Consider the following 17,951-nt stretch of genomic DNA (forward strand, 5'->3'; position numbering starts at 1 on the left):
ATTATGGTTTATAATTGTTATTGAATTTTATTTAAGTCTTTGGTCAGATAGGGAGAATAAATTTCTCTGCCAGGAGACTAGTTTTAGTAATATGTCTTGAATAGATGCCTGTACTATGTACCTTTATTGATTAATTGAGGAACTGGAATTATCTTCCTGTGTGATAAAAGTGGGCAATAAAAAACTGTTATAGAAGTGCTAAGATGAAAACATTAAGCTATGCCTCAGATTTTTTCAACAAAATAAAATCCACCGATATTATCATTAAGCAGAAGTGTCCCCTTCAACATTCTTATTGTGTCTTCATGTGGTCAGTCAGCCTATGAATATCTCCAGAATTGTGGGAAATGAATGCTTGAAACCATTATTGCCTGCCATGAAATGTTCTTAATTCTGAACAGAAATGCTTCCAAATCACAGTTCCCCTTTACCACTTGATACCACAAGGAAATAATTTTGTTTTTTGGTTTTTGGGTCACACCCGGCAGTACTCAGGGGTGACTCCTGGCTCTACACTCAGAAAACACTCTTGGCAAGCTCGGGGGACCATATGGGGTGCCGGGATTCAAACCACTGTACTTCTGCATGCAAGGCAAAAGCCCTATCTCCATGCTATCTCTCCGGCCCCCACAAGGAAATAATTTTTACAACTTTCCGAGGAAGCCTTGCCATTTTTAATAATGATGTGAAGCATTTCTTCATTGATGAGTAGCTTCCAAAATAATACCACATTTTGGAATAGGGGCCACACCCTGTGTTTTCACAGGCTATTATGGGCTTTTTATGCTTAGAAAGCACTCCTGGTGGTGTTCAGACCATTCAGTCTCTCATAACTGAGATTGGACCCAACTTCCTTACTCCATACAAAGCATATACTCCAGTCCACTGAGTTCTTTCTAACCACATTATCACATATAATAGGACATCCCCATGGTGTTCTTCAGTCTACTGAGTACTTTCCTAATTTGCTGCTGTTACTTTTCTCTAAAACTATTCTCTTTCAACTTTCAAGACTTTTCTTCTGCCTGCTGTCATCTGAAGTTTTTTTCTCTTGTCTTTTCTCCATTGTTTCAAAAGAGCAATTTTAATAACTAAATGTCCTGTGTTCTGGGGACCGGAGCAATAGTACAGTAGGTAGGATACTTGTCTTGCATGTGGCCAGCCCAAATTTAATTTCAGCATCCCATATGGTACACCAAGCACCACTGGAAGTGATCCCTGAACCTAGAGCCAAGAGTAAGCCTTGAGCATAGCCAATTGTGGTCCAAAACCAAAACAACAAAAATGTTTTATGTTAAGCCTTAAGACATGTTTTACCTTATATGAATCAAAGATTGTTCTCATTGGGTAATATGAGATTGCATGCATATTTTTGGCAATATCTTTCTACTGAGGCTCAATCTTGTCTTGATACAAAATAGCAGTTAATACCTTTTATTGAAGTATTGCATGATAACATTATTTAGATCTTTGGTACACCTCATTAAAAGTGAGCATATAGGTCTTAGCTTGACTTCTTTTCCCCCAGGAGCACTTTATCAGCACCATCTGACATATACTGTTTAAAATAAATTGAGGTATATAAAGAACCAGCAAAAATTCATTTGAATTGAGCACCACCAAGGAAAAATGTATATATTGGAAACACTAAAAGGCAAAGAAAATAAATAATTTGATTGGTTAGTGCTTAAAATCTAGTTGACTATTATTGATTATAGGTATCATTTTTAATCACTTTATTTAAGCACCGTGGTTGGAAAATTGTTCATTGTTGGGTTTAAGTCACACAATGTACAGCATCCTTCACTAGTGCATCCTTCCTGTCATTGTCAACAATGTCTCCCACTCCACCCCCACCCCTGCCTTGCTCTAAGCCAGGAAAATTGCTTCTCTCTCTCCCCGCTACCCTTTTTGACACAGTGGTTTGCACTACTGTTAAAAGGGGGCTATCATGCCTGTTAAGTTTCTCCACTTTCAGAGCAAGTTCTTATCCAGATTTATCAGTTCCAACTATCATTGTCCTAATAGAACCACCTCTACTCTAGCTACACACATTGCTCTTTGTGGTGAGTTTTGTAGTGGGCTGACCCTCCTGACCTTTGTATCTATTGTCTCTAGGTATTATTACCATACTGTCTCTTGTTTTTCTTATATCTCACAAATGAGTAAGATTATTCTATGTCTATCCTCTGACTCATTTTACTCACTCTCCATGTCCATCCATATATAAACAAATTTTGTGACTTCATTTTTCCTAATGGCTGCATAGTATTCTATTGTGTAGCAGTACCAATTTCTTTAGCCACAGATGAATGGCTAAAGAAACTGTGGTATATATACACAATGGAATATTATGCAGCCATTAGGAGAGATGAAGTTATGAAATTTTCCTATACATGGATGTACATGGAATCTATCATGCTGAGTGAAATAAGTCAGAGGGAGATAGATAGACACAGAATAGTTTCACTCATCTATGGGTTTTAAGAAAAATAAAAGTCATTTTTGCAACAATCCTGAGACAATGAGAGGAGGGCTGGAACTTCCAGCTCACTTTATGAAGCTCACCACAAAGAGTGGTGAGTGCAGTTATAGAAATAACTACACTGAGAACTAACAAAACCATGTGGAAAGCCTGTCTAGAGTACAGGTGGGCGTGGGGTGGATTGGAGGGAGATTTGGGACATTGGTGGTGGGAATGTTGCACTGGTGAAGGGGGGTATTCTTTACATGACTAAAACCTAATCACAATCATATTTGTAATCAAGATGTTTAAATAAAGATATTATAAAAATAAATAAAAAAGAAAGTTGTTTCCTTGTGAATGCTCTCAGGGAGAATATCTCTCTCTCTCTCTCTCTCTCTCTCTCTCTCTTTCTTTCAATCTCTCTCTCCTGATCTCTTTCTCTGATTTTCTGTGGCTGCTGGCAATTTGGTCTTTTTTAGATGTAAATGTATCATCCCATGTTGGTCTCCATCTCTTACATATCCTCTTCCAATCTGAAAAGAGTTGTAATTGAATTTAGGATGCATTCTTTTAAGATTCTTAATTTAATTAAATATACATAACCCCTTATTTTCAAGTAAAGTCACTCACCAGTTCTAGGTGGCCATGTCTTTTTGCAAGCTATAATTCAATGCATTTAACAGTATTGTGAGAACTCTACATATTTTATAAAGACTTTTTAATTTAATGTAGAAGTTTGGCATCAATTGCTATGTTAAAACATGTTTTCCTTTATGATCATATTCTTTACCTTAGCCTATTGATATATGTTTAAGTGCTAATTCTAATTTTTAGGGCATATATACATCTTTAACTCCAAGTCACAGAAAAATTGCAGAACATGTTTCTCTATATTCATCTCATTTAATATTTTAAAAGCAGTGAATATTGCAGACAGTACAAGTCTTGAAAGCTCATTGATCTCTAGATTTAAATGAATTAGTTAATCAGTAGGGCTTCCTCAAATTATGAATATCTCTCAGTGTACCTTTATCTATTTCTTTATATTATCCATCTCAGTATTCAAATTCTGTTGAATATCAATCATATAGAAATATACATTGAATTGGCTTATTAAAGTTATTTGTTTATGTATTCATCACTCATTAAACCAGGAATGACCAAATATTATGTAGGTGCCAGGTACTAAGGAGTTCACAGTAACACAAAAGAGACATGGCCCCTACTCTAATGGAACTCAGTGGCTGTTATCTCCTAGTCTAGATTAAATCTGTGTGCTTGTGCACTGGGGGGAGAAACTGGCAATGAAATAATTCAGTCATAACATTTTTGCATTCCATCCTAATCATCAATATTGCTCCATGTCTTATAGCATCCCAATGAGATTTCCAGCACAGGCTCCAGCTCTCTCTTTATCTTGTTAGAAGATGAGAAGCATATTTGCTTGCTTTCGATCTTGGGTATGCATTTACGTTTCCTTGATTGTTCAGAGTCTACCCAGGTAAATAAAATCCTTTTAAAAATGCATCTTGTGGAGCTGGAGTTATAGCATAGAGGTAGGGCTTTTGCCTTGCACACGGCTGACCCAGGCGTGTCATATGGTCCCCCAAGCCAGGAGCAATTTCTGAGCGCATAGCCAGGAGTAACCCCTGAGTGTCACCGGTGTTGCCCAAAACAAACAAACAAAAAAAGTATCTTGTTCCTTTGAGATATGATCCATTCAAGACTACAGACCAGAACCACCTGAGAGAATCTGGATGCCCCTTATTTTTACAAGAAAACAAGTATTATTTTAAAGATAACTACTGTTACTCTAAAGTATTCAGTAACCCCATTTAACAAAACATAATTTTATTATATCCTCATAAGCTTCTCTTGAAAACATTGATCTCTGCTTTGCAGATCAAAAAGCTGTGACAGCCAGGGGTTAAGTAATTTGCCCAAAGTTACACAGCTAGTGATTGTCAGAGCCAAGTTCAAACCCAAGGCTCATATTCATCACTGGGCTATCGGTCTCCATTATGAGCCTTTGATCTCACAGCTCTTTAACTCCCTCCTGGTGTTCTTTTCTACTGATCTATACTCCACCCCTTTCATTGTAGAAATTCACCTCCTCCCACCCCAACTTCGCAGAGCAGTGTTCTTCTTCCTCTTGGTTATCCATCGAATTATATCACCAGCCTATGGCAGAAAGCTGATTATCCCTGCCAATTTCATGTTCTGAATAACACTGTAAAAGCTCTCTTTGTTGTCCCTTACACTTTTTTCATCAAACCTCAGCTCACTTGGGGCTTTTGCCCGTCTGACATCCTTCTTCTAAGTCCTTGCCTCTTTCATCTATTTAAGTTCCTTTCTTACCATCTTTTGAATATTTTCATTTTAAAACCTGAATGTCTTAGAGAATTGGCTTCTTTAAGTGTTTCTTTTTGCCTGATAGGATTTATTTGCAAGTGCATGTTGGAATTACTTTTAAAAGAAAAGAATTTCCCACTATTTTGATATTTTTCTGTGTAGTATTTTTTTAGTATCAACCAAATACATATGACACATATGAATCATAGATTAAATCACTGATTAGTACTGAAATTTAAGAACTGAGTGCCTTGATCTTTAATTTAATATAATATAATAATATAATATGATATGATATGATATGATATAATATGATATGATATAATATAATATAATATATTCAATATAATATATGTGTTATATATTAACATGAATATTAAGGCCAAATATAGGTGTACTCGTAAAGAGGCATAGAGTTGTTGTGAGAATAGCTGGGCCATAGCAGTGAGAGGCTTTACAAAAATAAGTAACTTGAAGGGTAATAATATAATATACAGAACATAATAGTTTCACATAATGATTCCCCTAACATATTATATGAGTTAACATTAGAGTATTCTCTTGTTTCATATAAAAGAATGGAGTATAGAGAAGCAAAGCAAATTGTTCATGGATACACAGTTTGTAATCGCCTAAACCAGGATTTCAACTTTGGAGTTTCAATATTTTTTTTAACTATTTTGCTTTTGGAGAGGTCATACATGGTAGTCCTCAGGGCTTATTTCTGGCTCTGCACTCAGAATTCACTTCTGGTAATCAGTGATGGAATCCTGGGGATCTTATTTAGCTCTGCTGCATGCAAGACAAGTGCCCTACCCACTGTATTATTTATTGCCCCTGCCCCAAAAAATTTCAAATTCTCTCTCAGATAAGAAATGTTCAGGATTTGTTTGAAGGCAACATTGAGAACAAGAGTTTGATGAAGCATTTTAATTGTTTTTAATTTGTAATTTAATTTAATTTTTGTTTTTAGTGAGGATTATAGCAACTCTGTATCTTAATATCCATACTAAAATCCAACTGGACCACAGTTTCCAGAGGGAGCAGCACCAGATCTCAGGATTTCACAGAAACCCAGTTCTAATAACATGATCATAATAAATTGAATTTATTTGTAATTAGAATTTTTTAAAAATTGGAATTTTTTAAAAATTTTTTTAAAAATTAGCAATGACACCAATCATAGTTAATAAGTGTCTCTTGCAACTAATCAATACATTCAATGTAAAAAATCAATAGAGAACATTTTGACATTTAGGCCCTTCTCATGCTCACAGATAGCTAGCTGTATTGTTAACAACATTGCCATTGAAAGGGAAGAAAAATCACAAAACAGAAGAAAACAAAGCTACGTAAAAGGTGTGGTGTTTTTCAGAAAAAAAATGTGGGGGACTTCAAAAGAACAGCTGGCTAGTGTGTCAGCTTGTGGGATTTTTCACCAATATGAAAATATTCTATGAAATATGAAATATTCTATGAAAACATTCTTCTCTGTGATCTGCCTCATGTTTTTCATGGAGCATTAAAAGTTGCTTTCTAAGAATTTCTAAATACCAGGTTGCTCACTGGGTGTGATTAACAGTTAGAGTTTTTCTCTTAGGCATGAGGGCTGCAGACCTGGGAATCTGGCTAACTTCCAATTGGATAATTACATACAGAGAACCTTGATGAATCCCCCTTGGAACTCTAGTTATAAAAGAAACTTATAGCATGATTTGTAATTGTGCCCGTGGATAGAAAAATAGTACAATACAATGAAAACAAAATAAACTGTAGTCTCCCCTAAAACAAGAGACTACAAACTGTTGTGCCTATTATGAAAAGCTAATGGCCAACCTTAAAGTTTGATGGGAAAATATTATTTACACAATAAAAATAGAATGCAAATAACCATATCAAGTCTTAATTTCACTGAATATAGTCAACTATCAAATTATAACATTTCAGAGAATGTGTAGGGGTAAGAAATTATTTGATTTTGCATCTGTCCTAGTGATAGTGTTTTCTTGGAAATCATTGGAGGTTGAGCTCTCTCTTATTTTTTTGTAATAGTGCAAAAAAGATCTTTCTTCTCTAACCCATCTCATTTTAAACTTTGTATCCCATGTTGTAGAGAAGGATGCAAGACCTCTTTTTCTTATTAAAATATTTTATAATTTGTAGTCAATTATTAGATTTTTTTATAGTGAAGTTGGTCATTTGCCAGGTCTCAAATCCAATGATGTGGAAACTCAGCCAGGAAGCATGAAGGTAGGAATAGTCTGTGTACCCAGATCCCATAAATGATTTGTTTAATTAATGCTTTGTAATAGGGTTTGGTAATTTATGTATTTTAAAATCCCTCGTGGTGGTTGTGATGTGCAGTAGTGTGTGGGCATCTGTGGAATTCCACTCTAATTCTAGACAACTGCTTTGATTAAAGACTAGCTTTTTTGGGGGGGGGGGCAGTGAGATAGCACAGCGGTGTTTGCCTTGCAAGCAGCCGATCCAGGACCAAAGGTGGTTGGTTCGAATCCCGGTGTCCCATATGGTCCCCTGTGCCTGCCAGGAGCTATGTCTGAGCAGACAGCCAGGAGTAACCCCTGAGCAATGCCGGGTGTGACCCAAAAACCAAAAAAAAAAAAAAAAAAAAAAAGACTAGCTTTTTTTTTTTTTTAGGTCTTTTATCCGAAGAAATAGTGGTGAATTTATTAAAAGGAAAATGAGGGAAGATCACTCTCTAATGTGAACAAAGAGCTCCTAGTACTGGCAGTAAGTTCCAAGACAAGAACACCTGGAACCACAAACTCTTCTTTTAATACAACCTCAAAATTATTTTTAAAGACAGAGACATATAAAAATAACTAAATGGTATTGGATTATTTGACTATTGTCAAATATTAAGAGATTCATGTTTCTTAAAGACATTTCTAAGTAGCACTTTTTATTTATTTTTAAATTTTTGTGCCTCAACTGGCAGTACTCAGGGGCTATTTCTGGCTCTGTGCTCAGAAATCACTCCTGGCAGGCCCAGGGGACCATGTGGGATGCTAGGGATTGAACCTGGGTCAGCTACATGCTAGGTAAATACCCTACCACTGTGCTATCCCTCTGACCTCTCTAAGTACCTTCTTGATAATATGCTACAGCTGTCTTCAAAAATATGTTGTTAAAGAAAATTCGTGAATTGTGTCACTTTCTATTAAAATCTCTAAAAGAAACTTTAAATAAAAGTGTATCTTTCTAAGTACATATTTTTGTACCCACATTTATAGAAGTGATGAAACTATCTAAATTAAATTGAATTTGTTTATGAAAAAAAGTTTATTTTGTATGGTGTAGTGAAACTACTGTTATAGGCCATACTGTGGCCATCTCAATTCATAAGAATATTTATAACTCAAAGGAGTTATAGTCATCAGATTTTGCCCATTTATTGGTAATGGAAATAAAAAGTTTATTCATTTTGTTGGATTAGATACTCTCTAAGGTCCTTTCTATCTCTAAAATTCTATTATTCTTTTCTATTTCAGTGATAGGCAAGTACAGAAATTCATCACCTCTTTTTGGTAAAAAAAAAAAAAAAAAAAAAAGAAACAAGTAGAATCCACAAGTATTTTTAATCCCAAAGTGTTGGTCTTCTCTGTATTTCACTGCTTAGTAATTATTTCACTTTGTTCTTTTAAAATATTATTTTTAAAATGCTATTAAAGCACTATGTCTTACAAAGTTATTCATATCTGAGGCTTAGGCATATGGTCCAGCACCAATACCACCACCAGTGTCTTCTTCCCTCCACTAGGGTCCCCAGGATTCTTCCCATCCCCAATCCGCCCCCATTACCAGGTTGCCACTTTGACAGGGACATTTTTAAGTTTGGTTATTGACATTCTGATTTCTTGTTTTCAGCATTGTTGATTCTGGTTTATATATTTAGCTGTACAATTCCTTTACACCACGGATGTACTTGACTCATATTCTCATTGCTTCTTGTCTCTTCTCAATTTCTTTCCTTCTCTCTACTTCTCCCTATACTCTGGAGTTAAAGGTGATCTAGATTCTACCCCTTTCAAATATTGCATTCTCTTGTTTACTTGTTCTATTTACCACATATGAATGAGATCATCCTATGTTTGTCCTTCTGACTTCATTTAATATCTATCTTCCACTTCCACCCATATTATAGTAATTGCATGATTTTTCATTATTTACAACTGCATAGTACTCTATCAGGCATATATACTATCTCTTCATGATCCACTTATCATTGGACAACCAGGTTGATTCCATATTTTAACTATTATACTAAGTTCTGCAATGAACAGTTTTATGCATAGGCCATTTTGGATAAATTCTATGTGTCTTGGGGATAGATGCTCAGAATTGCAATTGCTTATCTTATAGAAGCACTTTGTATTTTTCATGTTTTAGAAGTAGAAATTTGACACTAAGAGTGATTGCACTCAGTATAGAGGTGCTGGTTGTTGATAATAAATAACAGTAAATTATTATTCTTTTGGATTTTTGTATCTGAGAACCAATCAATAATAATTACAATACATTCCATCTTCTAGTGTTTTAAGTTACATAAAACCTAAATGTCAGGTAGTGTGTCTCTATATTTGGTATTCACATAGTTTTTAATATATCTATAATTTAAATTTATAAAATGTAAAAAATAATTTTATCTGTTATTATTTTCTGGAACATTTTTTGTAAGAAGTCTGTCATACCAGGTTACAAGGTCTTTAAGGACAAAAACAATTCCTAGGAAATAGTATGATTCTTAATTGGCATTTGATTTTTACATCAAGACATCTCATATGTGTTCTTTTTTTTTCAACTGAAATAGTTAGATCAATTAAAGAGTCATTCACTTAAATTTGATGTTTATTGTCTTTTTATTTAGTTGAAAGATAATATATATATAATTGGGAGAACATGTTTCTAAGTCACTGTAGTTGTTCAGGTATTTACTGAATAGCCTTGTCAAACAGATTATTTAGCTTCTAAATCTCAGTACATGTTTTGAAATGGAAAGATTAAATTAGATAACTCTACAGCATTATTAATAGTGAAATATTTACTGTCTAAAATACTTGCTTATATATAACACTAAGTAAAATTGAAACATTGAAAATTGCTATTTATTGGGTGTATTAAGATATTAACACTATTAATAAATGACTGAATCTTGGTAACATGATGAACCATTACTTCTCACTCACAGAAAGAAAATTTATAGTGGAAACTGAAGAATGAAACTGAAGATCCTCTCTATATCTTTTACAGACTCCAGTAGACAAAATTCTTCATCATGCAGCTTCCAACTTTCCAACTTTAAAAGAATATATGTAAAATAAGGATGCATGCTTGTGAGGGGTATTGTATTATTGGGCTGAGAAATGTGTTACTAGGATAAACAATAGAATAAAATGAATTTGGTAAGAAGATATCTAGACTTCAACGTGGAAAGAAACATAGTAATCTTGCTTAAGACTTTTAAAAATACAATTCCTGAACCCCTAAAGCAAGTGTTCCCCTGGGAACTCATTTAGATGAAATGCTCTGTAATTGTAGTAAATTCCTGTGATACACAGGAATTCAATAAATGTTTCAGTGTTCCTATATTGTTGAAAGAGAGATGTTAATTCCTACTTGATCATTTAACTTCAAACAACAATATAGCAAACCCTGTTGGTACCTACCTTCCTGCCCCTGGAGTATAAGACTCAGTAGTTTCAGCTGTCTTTACTTATGGGTGGTTGCACAAAGTACAAATTTGCACAGCTCTTTTAATTTTGACTTAATGTCATGGAATTGCTCTAGCTGCCTTTCATTCTGATTAATTAGGATTCAGAGGACAAATGTAAAATATTTAACTCATCCATATCAGAATAGATTCAAATAAAAAAAGAATAGATTCAAATGAATATATATGATACCTGAGACAAATAGTATTAACCATCATTACAAATTGGCTACATATTATACTAGCGAATGTCATGCATGTTGCTGATATGTATATGTAATGTATCAGTGTTTTCATTTGTCCTCCTATAAAGCCATCTATTTACTGTCTTTTATCATTTATGCCTTCCTTCAGCAATCTAAATACAATCTGCATTATAATTATTATTTAATGAATTCTACATATGTTTATTCAATCTAGACCTGTAGATCCATTTGTACAAATGTTCACAAGGCATCTCTATTTGTGTAACTGTCATCACACAAAAAATTAAAGTGTCCAAGATCAGTCTATTTTTTTCTCTCAATCCTTCCTTTGGAATTGCAATTTTAGAAAATTATATTCCTCATTTACTGGTTTCTCTGAATTTAGGCTAGCACCGTTATTTATTATTCCTTCCACTCCATCTTCTTCATATTCTTCTAAGCCAAAATATTCAGAAAATTATACTGATGTAGAAATTTTTGTTTGTTTTTGGTTTTGAGCCACACCCAGTTATGCTCAGGGATTTCTCCTGGCTATGCGTTCAGAAATCGTTTCTGGCTTGGGGGACCATATGGAACTCTGGGATTGAACCAAGATCAGTCCTGGGTCAGCAGCGTGCAAGGCAAATGCCCTACCGCTGCGCTATCGCTCCAGCCCCTGATGTAGGGATTCTTACATTTAAAAAATCCCCTTTCTTCATCAGGGAGATGCAAATCAAAACAACTATGAGGTACCATTTCACACCCCAGAGATTGGCACACATCACAAAGAATGAGAACAAGCAGTGTTGCGGGGATGTGGAGAGAAAGGAACTCTTATCTACTGCTGGTGGGAATGCCGCCTAGTTCAACCTTTATGGAAAGCAATATGGAGATTCCTCCAAAAACTGGAAATCGAGCTCCCATACAATCCAGCTATACCACTCCTAGGAATATACCCTAGGAACACAAAAATACAATACAAAAATCCCTTCCTTACACCTATATTCATTGCAGCACTATTTACCATAGCAAGACTCTGGAAACAGCCAAGATACCCTTCAACAGATGAATGGCTAAAGAAACTGTGATACATATACACAATGGAATATTATGTAGCTGTCAGGAGAGATGAAGTCATGAAATTCTCCTATACATGGATGTACATGGAATCTATTATGCTGAGTAAAATAAGTCAGAGGGAGAGAGAAAAACGCAGAATGGTCTCACTCATCTATGGGTTTTAAGAAAAGTGAAAGACATTTTTGCAATAATAATTTTCAGGCACAAAAGAGAAAAAAGCTGGAAGTTCCAGCTCACCTCATGAAGCTCACCGCAAACAGGGATGAGTTTAGTTAGAGAAATAACTACGTTTTGAACTATCCTAATAATGAGAATGTACGAGGGAAATAGAAAGCCTGTCTAGAGTACAGGTGGGGGTTGGGTGGGGAGGAGGGAGATTTGGGACATTGGTGATGGGAATGTTGCACTGGTGACAGGTGGTGTTCTTTACATGACTGAAACCCAAACACAATCATGTATGTAATAAAGTTGGTTAAATAAAAAAAAAGAAAAAAATCCCCTTTCTTCTTTTAAAACAACACTCCTTCTTCTATTAGGTGGACTGTTTGCAGAGGCTTTTTTTCCCCTAACGTATGAGTATTCTTTTCCTCTTCAGTCTGCAGATCATTCAGTTCTCCAATACACACTACCCTATGCAAACCCTCTCCTTGCCCTAAGTATCTCTTCATCATCTGATGTCTGCTGTTTTCCTTCATTTACTGTACTTGTCCCACATAAATGCTTTGCTATAACCTATGTTCCATTTCCGGAAAACATTCTACCAGGAACTAGAAACAACTACAGACTATAAATAAGCAAATGTGCAAATTTTGAATCTAAATATTAAAATAGTTATATAAGCCTTCTTTCTTTAAGAAGTTATTGTTTTATCTGTGGTTGCAGAAGCCATACCTTTGGTGCTGGCTGTGTGTGGGACCACCAGAGACAAATTTGGTGTACCACAATTGGTATGGGGTGGAATGGGGGACATGTTGTTGCTACTAGGGATTTAACTTGCAAGACATGTACTCTGTCACTTTTCAGTTATTCTAGTAATCTCGTGAAGTTGCTCCTAGAGCATATTTTACAAAGTTAACTCCCCTTATTTGCAGGATTCAATGTTCTATAAAATAATTTCCAGCTCTCAACTAGTGAATATTGAGCTTCTCTCCTAGGAGAAATACAGGTTTCTACAAGCATATAGTTATATTTTAATCAACTGATTGACCATAATTTAGTTTTATTTGGTATTTCTGCCAAAATCACCTTATTTAATGTATATTTGGTTTATTGATATTGAACTTATAGACAAGTTCACCATAATGATCCACATTAAAGTTTTATCTGACACCCTTATTTTCCTCATTAGCCACATCACAGCCAGCTTAGTAGTGTTGTAGTGTAGCACTTTTAACATCAAGTTAAAAAGGATATTTTAACATCCAGAAATGTTTTAACATCAAGATCACAAATGTGAAAATAATGGCCCCAGATAACCCACAAATAGGACAGTAATGTGCAGTATGAGATGGAAACAGAAATGCAGAACTGCATTCCCACCTGTTCTACCTCAGCTGAGAAGAAACTCGGATTTTTTTTTTTGTGGCTCCAAATAAGTCTGCAAACAAGTATAATAGCATTATACACAGTGATTTGGTGTTAACAATTTTGATAGGGGCTTTTTTAAAAATATTAAATTAGTAAAGAAGTTGACCCAATAAAGTCAATAGGCTGGCATGAGATATACTACAGGCATTAAGGTTCTTGTTTTGCATGTGATCTACCCTGATTCAGATCCCTGGTTTTGTATAGTCCCCTGAGTACCTCTAGGAGTAATCTCTGAGTAGAATTAGGAGTAAGCACTGACTACAACTGGGTATGGATCAACACCCCAATGCTCCCTAAAACAGAATTCTAGTCAAGAGATTTAGCTACTAGATCCTTGTGAAGTAGTGAATTTTATTCTTCCTTACCCCTGATCCTAACCTACTACTAAAGCTTTGAATATTAGTATTAATGAATTGAATAAACTAACTTGTATGATGTTTTCAGTGTAGGCTCTAGATATGCAGGAAAGCATCTCAGGAAAGTATTTTTTACAGCATTTGTTATCCGATTAGTAATTCAACTGCAGCACCTAGAAAATGATGTTGCTTTCTTCTTATTTAACATCTTCATTAATGATCTTCAACAGGCAGTAAACAGTAAATTAATGAAATCTGCAGATGATACTAAATTACACGGCACTGAACACAGCAGCAAGAGTACTGCTGCAGCATAAATACACTGAGAGAAGTTGAAAATATGAACAAATTTGGTAATGTCGCAAAGAAAATAAAAACTAGAAAACCTTAGCCAAGCAAATTTCAACTGTCTAGCAAATTTGGTTTTTGACTTAAAATCACTGATTTAAAAAGAAAAGCAACAGTTATATATTGTGAACCTATCTAGGTGCCTAAATTAGTTCTTTATCTTGTTAATCATGAATGGCAGCCAAAATCCCTGCCTCCTAAAATTTGTATGCCAGTGGGAAGTGTTTGTGGAAAATAAAACAAATGAACAGCCAATGTCTATGATAAATGGTGAGGTGCTGTTGGAGTTGAATCATGAAGAATAAATGAAAGAGTAATGGGTATCTCTAGAGCAGTAGATATGCCTAAACAACAACAACAACAACAAAAGGAGGATGGCTGTTAGGGATAAGGGTAATCTGGAAGAAAGGGATGATTTGTGACAAGTGAAAGAGAAGGTAGGGGACTAGATATATGTATATGTTCCAAATAGAGCTTATGAAGGACTTTGGATTTTATTCATATAAGATTTAAAAGTGGGATGCTTTAAAAGATTTATATTACTAGATTTCTGTGGGATAAATATATATGAAATAATTCAATTAGGAGGTAATTCTAATAGGTATAGATGGTGGTATAGACTAAGAATTATAGAGGAAAATGGAATAATTGAGATCTGTGTTTGGAACTAAAACTGTCATGGCTTGCCAATGAACTTGCTAAAAGTTGGGGGGATGAAATCACAGGTTAGAATCAAAGGTAACTCTTACAATTTTTGACTTGAGTAACTTGAACCATTAAGTAATGACAAGCAACTAAAAATTGTGCTAACTTATTAAGGAATTAAGATGGTCTCCAAGAGGAATTATTAGAGAAAGAGGCTAAAAATAGGTTCATTCTGAATTAAGTTTGAGATGTCTATGAGGTATTCAAAAGAACACCCATTGTGACTTTAGTTTCTTCATGGCTATTGATACCGAGTGCCTTTTCTGTACTCATCACTCACTCCTATATTTTTTTTATTTTCAGTTTCCTATTTGTGACAGTTGTACATTTTTACTCGGTTTATTTTGCTATTCTTATTTAAGGATATTTGTTTCTATAATCATAAAGGAAGAAAATTTGTAGATTTTTATTTAATGTCTTTGTTTACCTTTAGTAGAAGAAAAATATTTGCCAGTGAATAGAATGTTTTAATTTTAATCATTTCCATTATATATTTTAAATGATTTTTTTTTGACTACCACTTTTTGGTTCTAAGAAATGTGCCTATTTTACTACAACAAAGCTATACTCTTATTTGTTCTTCTAGACGTTTTATACTTTTGGTCTTTATCTTTCTCAGCATTATTTCCAGAAGAAGATTATTTTTCTATTAAAATTTTTTAAACTTCTTACCTGAAAATCAATTTAGCATATAAATAAGGATATAGTACTGATTCTGTATTCTATAATAATTGTCCATTAATTTATCTTAAATCACATTGGATGTGTTAGTCTCAAAATTGTAGAATAGAAGTTTTTTAGCTTGGTTCTTTTCAAAGTTTTTTGATTTTACTAAGTAAGTTCTTTGCATTTCCATATAAATTTTAGAATTGGTATTTATAAAAAGGTTTCTGGTGCAATGTGGATTAAAGTTGTAGTAAACTTAAATGTGTCACTTGAAGTGTTGGATCTTCAGATTAGGAACATATTAAATCTTTTATTTGGATCTTCAAACACTTTTCCCAACAATGTTTTGTATCATCTTTCACAAACTTTTGTTAAAATGCTGCTGTTTTATGTTTGTGATTTAGTTGATATTCCAAAATACTAATTTTTATTAATTACCAACTTGTCCATTTTATTCTGTCCCTCTTGTTAAATTTGCAAGTTAACTCAGATTTATGTAGAAAATATCACTAAGTTCTTTGATAATTTCTTCATGAATAATGCCATCTGAAAACTAAATATTTTGACTTTTAAATCTAAGTAGCATGTGTTTTTATTGCCAGTACAGTGGTGTATGGATGTAGTAACAAAACTTTGTTCCATTAGTAGAAAAGATCAGAGTCACTTACTATTCAGTGTAATTCTCATCAACATAATATCATAGATTTTCTATACATCACTTTTTCTAAACAGAGATTTTCTTCTCTTCTTGAGGTATAGAAAAATTTTTTTTTACCATAAATCAGTGTCAAAGTTTTTGGTTTTGTTTTTGGACTACACATGGTTATGCTTAGGATTTACTCTTGGCTCTGTGCTCAGGAATCACCCTGGCATGGTTCATTGGACTATATGGAATGGCAGGAATTGAACTCTGATCAAACAAGTGCAAGGCAAGTGTCTTACCCACTGCACTATTGCTCCAGCCCTGAGAATTCTGTTGCTTTTTTTCAAATTTTCTTCACTTAGGTGATTATATGATTTGTTTATTTTATTCTGTTCTGTTAATTTTGGGAACTTTCAGATGCTAAACACTTGGCCAATGTCTTAACCTTTCTATAGCCTGATTGACTCAACTTTCCAAAATAAGAAATAAAAGTGGAATATTTTTGTATTATGAATAGCTCTATAGGATTTAAAATAATTATAAAAAGTACTATGGACATATTGGATAATCTAGATGAAATGTAAAGATTCTTAAAGCTATTTCTACAGATATCCCACCAAAATGACCACAGAAATATTGAATAATTAGAAAATCAAATTAAATCTATATGACCAACAATAACATTATTTTATTAGAAAAGATAAAAATCATTAATAAAAAGTTTTCCAACAAAGAGAAGCTCAACACCTATTGACTTTTTAGCAAATATATCAAATATCTAGAAAAGTATTATAATAATAATGTTTTTTCTTTTTTCTTTTCTTTTTTTTTTTTTTGGTTTTTGATTTTTGGGTCCCACCCGGCAGTCCTCAGGGGCTACTCCTGGCTCTACACTCAGAAATCACCCCCAGCAGGCTCGGGGGACCATAAGGGATACCGGGATTCGAACCACGTCCTTTTGCATCCAAGGCAAATACCTTACCTCCATGCTATCTCTCCGGCTCCAATGTTTTTTCTAATGGTTTTCCAAAATAATATTCCTGAGCTCATTTTATGAGGACCAGATATCAAAGTCAAGTCAAAACAGTATAAAAAAAACAAGCAAAACTTTGTTTTATTATTAAAAACTTTATTTTATGGTCCAACTGAATATTGATATATTTTATTTTTTATAAGGTCTTTATTTAAGCACCATGATTACAAACATGTTTGTAGTTGGCTTTCAGTTATAAAAAAAAACAACCCCCTTGACTTGTGCAATCTCCTCACCTCAGTGCTCCCCATCTCCCTCCTCCCCCACCCCCTGACAGTCTTCAAAACAGGCATTCTACTTTTAAATATATGGCAAGCAATACAAATTTGGAGCATGTATAAAATGGACTATACACAACACAGTAAAATCTTTTCTAAGTTGCAAGGATAGTTCAATATGTGAAAATTAATACAATGCACAATATCAGCCAAATGAAGGGAGAAATACACATGATTGTCCCAACTGAGGCAGAATAAGCATTTGACAAAATTTAATACTTTTTAAACTAAAAATGGAAGAGAGATATCTCAACATATTAAAAACTACAATAAAACAACTGCTGGCAAAAATCAAACTCAAAGGCCGGAGTGATAAAACAATGGTAGGGCGTTTGCCTTGCACATGGACAACCCAGGACAGACAGTGGTTCGATTCCCGGCATCCCTTAAGGTCCCCCGAGCCTGCCTGGAGCGATTTCTGAGGCACAGACAAGAGTAACCGCTGAGCTCTGCATGGTGTGAGTCCTTCAAAATCAAACTCAATATGAAACCCAGAAAACGTCTCTGTCAGGAACAAGAC

The sequence above is a fragment of the Suncus etruscus genome, chromosome 11 (genome assembly GCF_024139225.1).
Source record: "Suncus etruscus isolate mSunEtr1 chromosome 11, mSunEtr1.pri.cur, whole genome shotgun sequence".
NCBI classification, from domain to species: Eukaryota; Metazoa; Chordata; class Mammalia; order Eulipotyphla; family Soricidae; genus Suncus; species Suncus etruscus.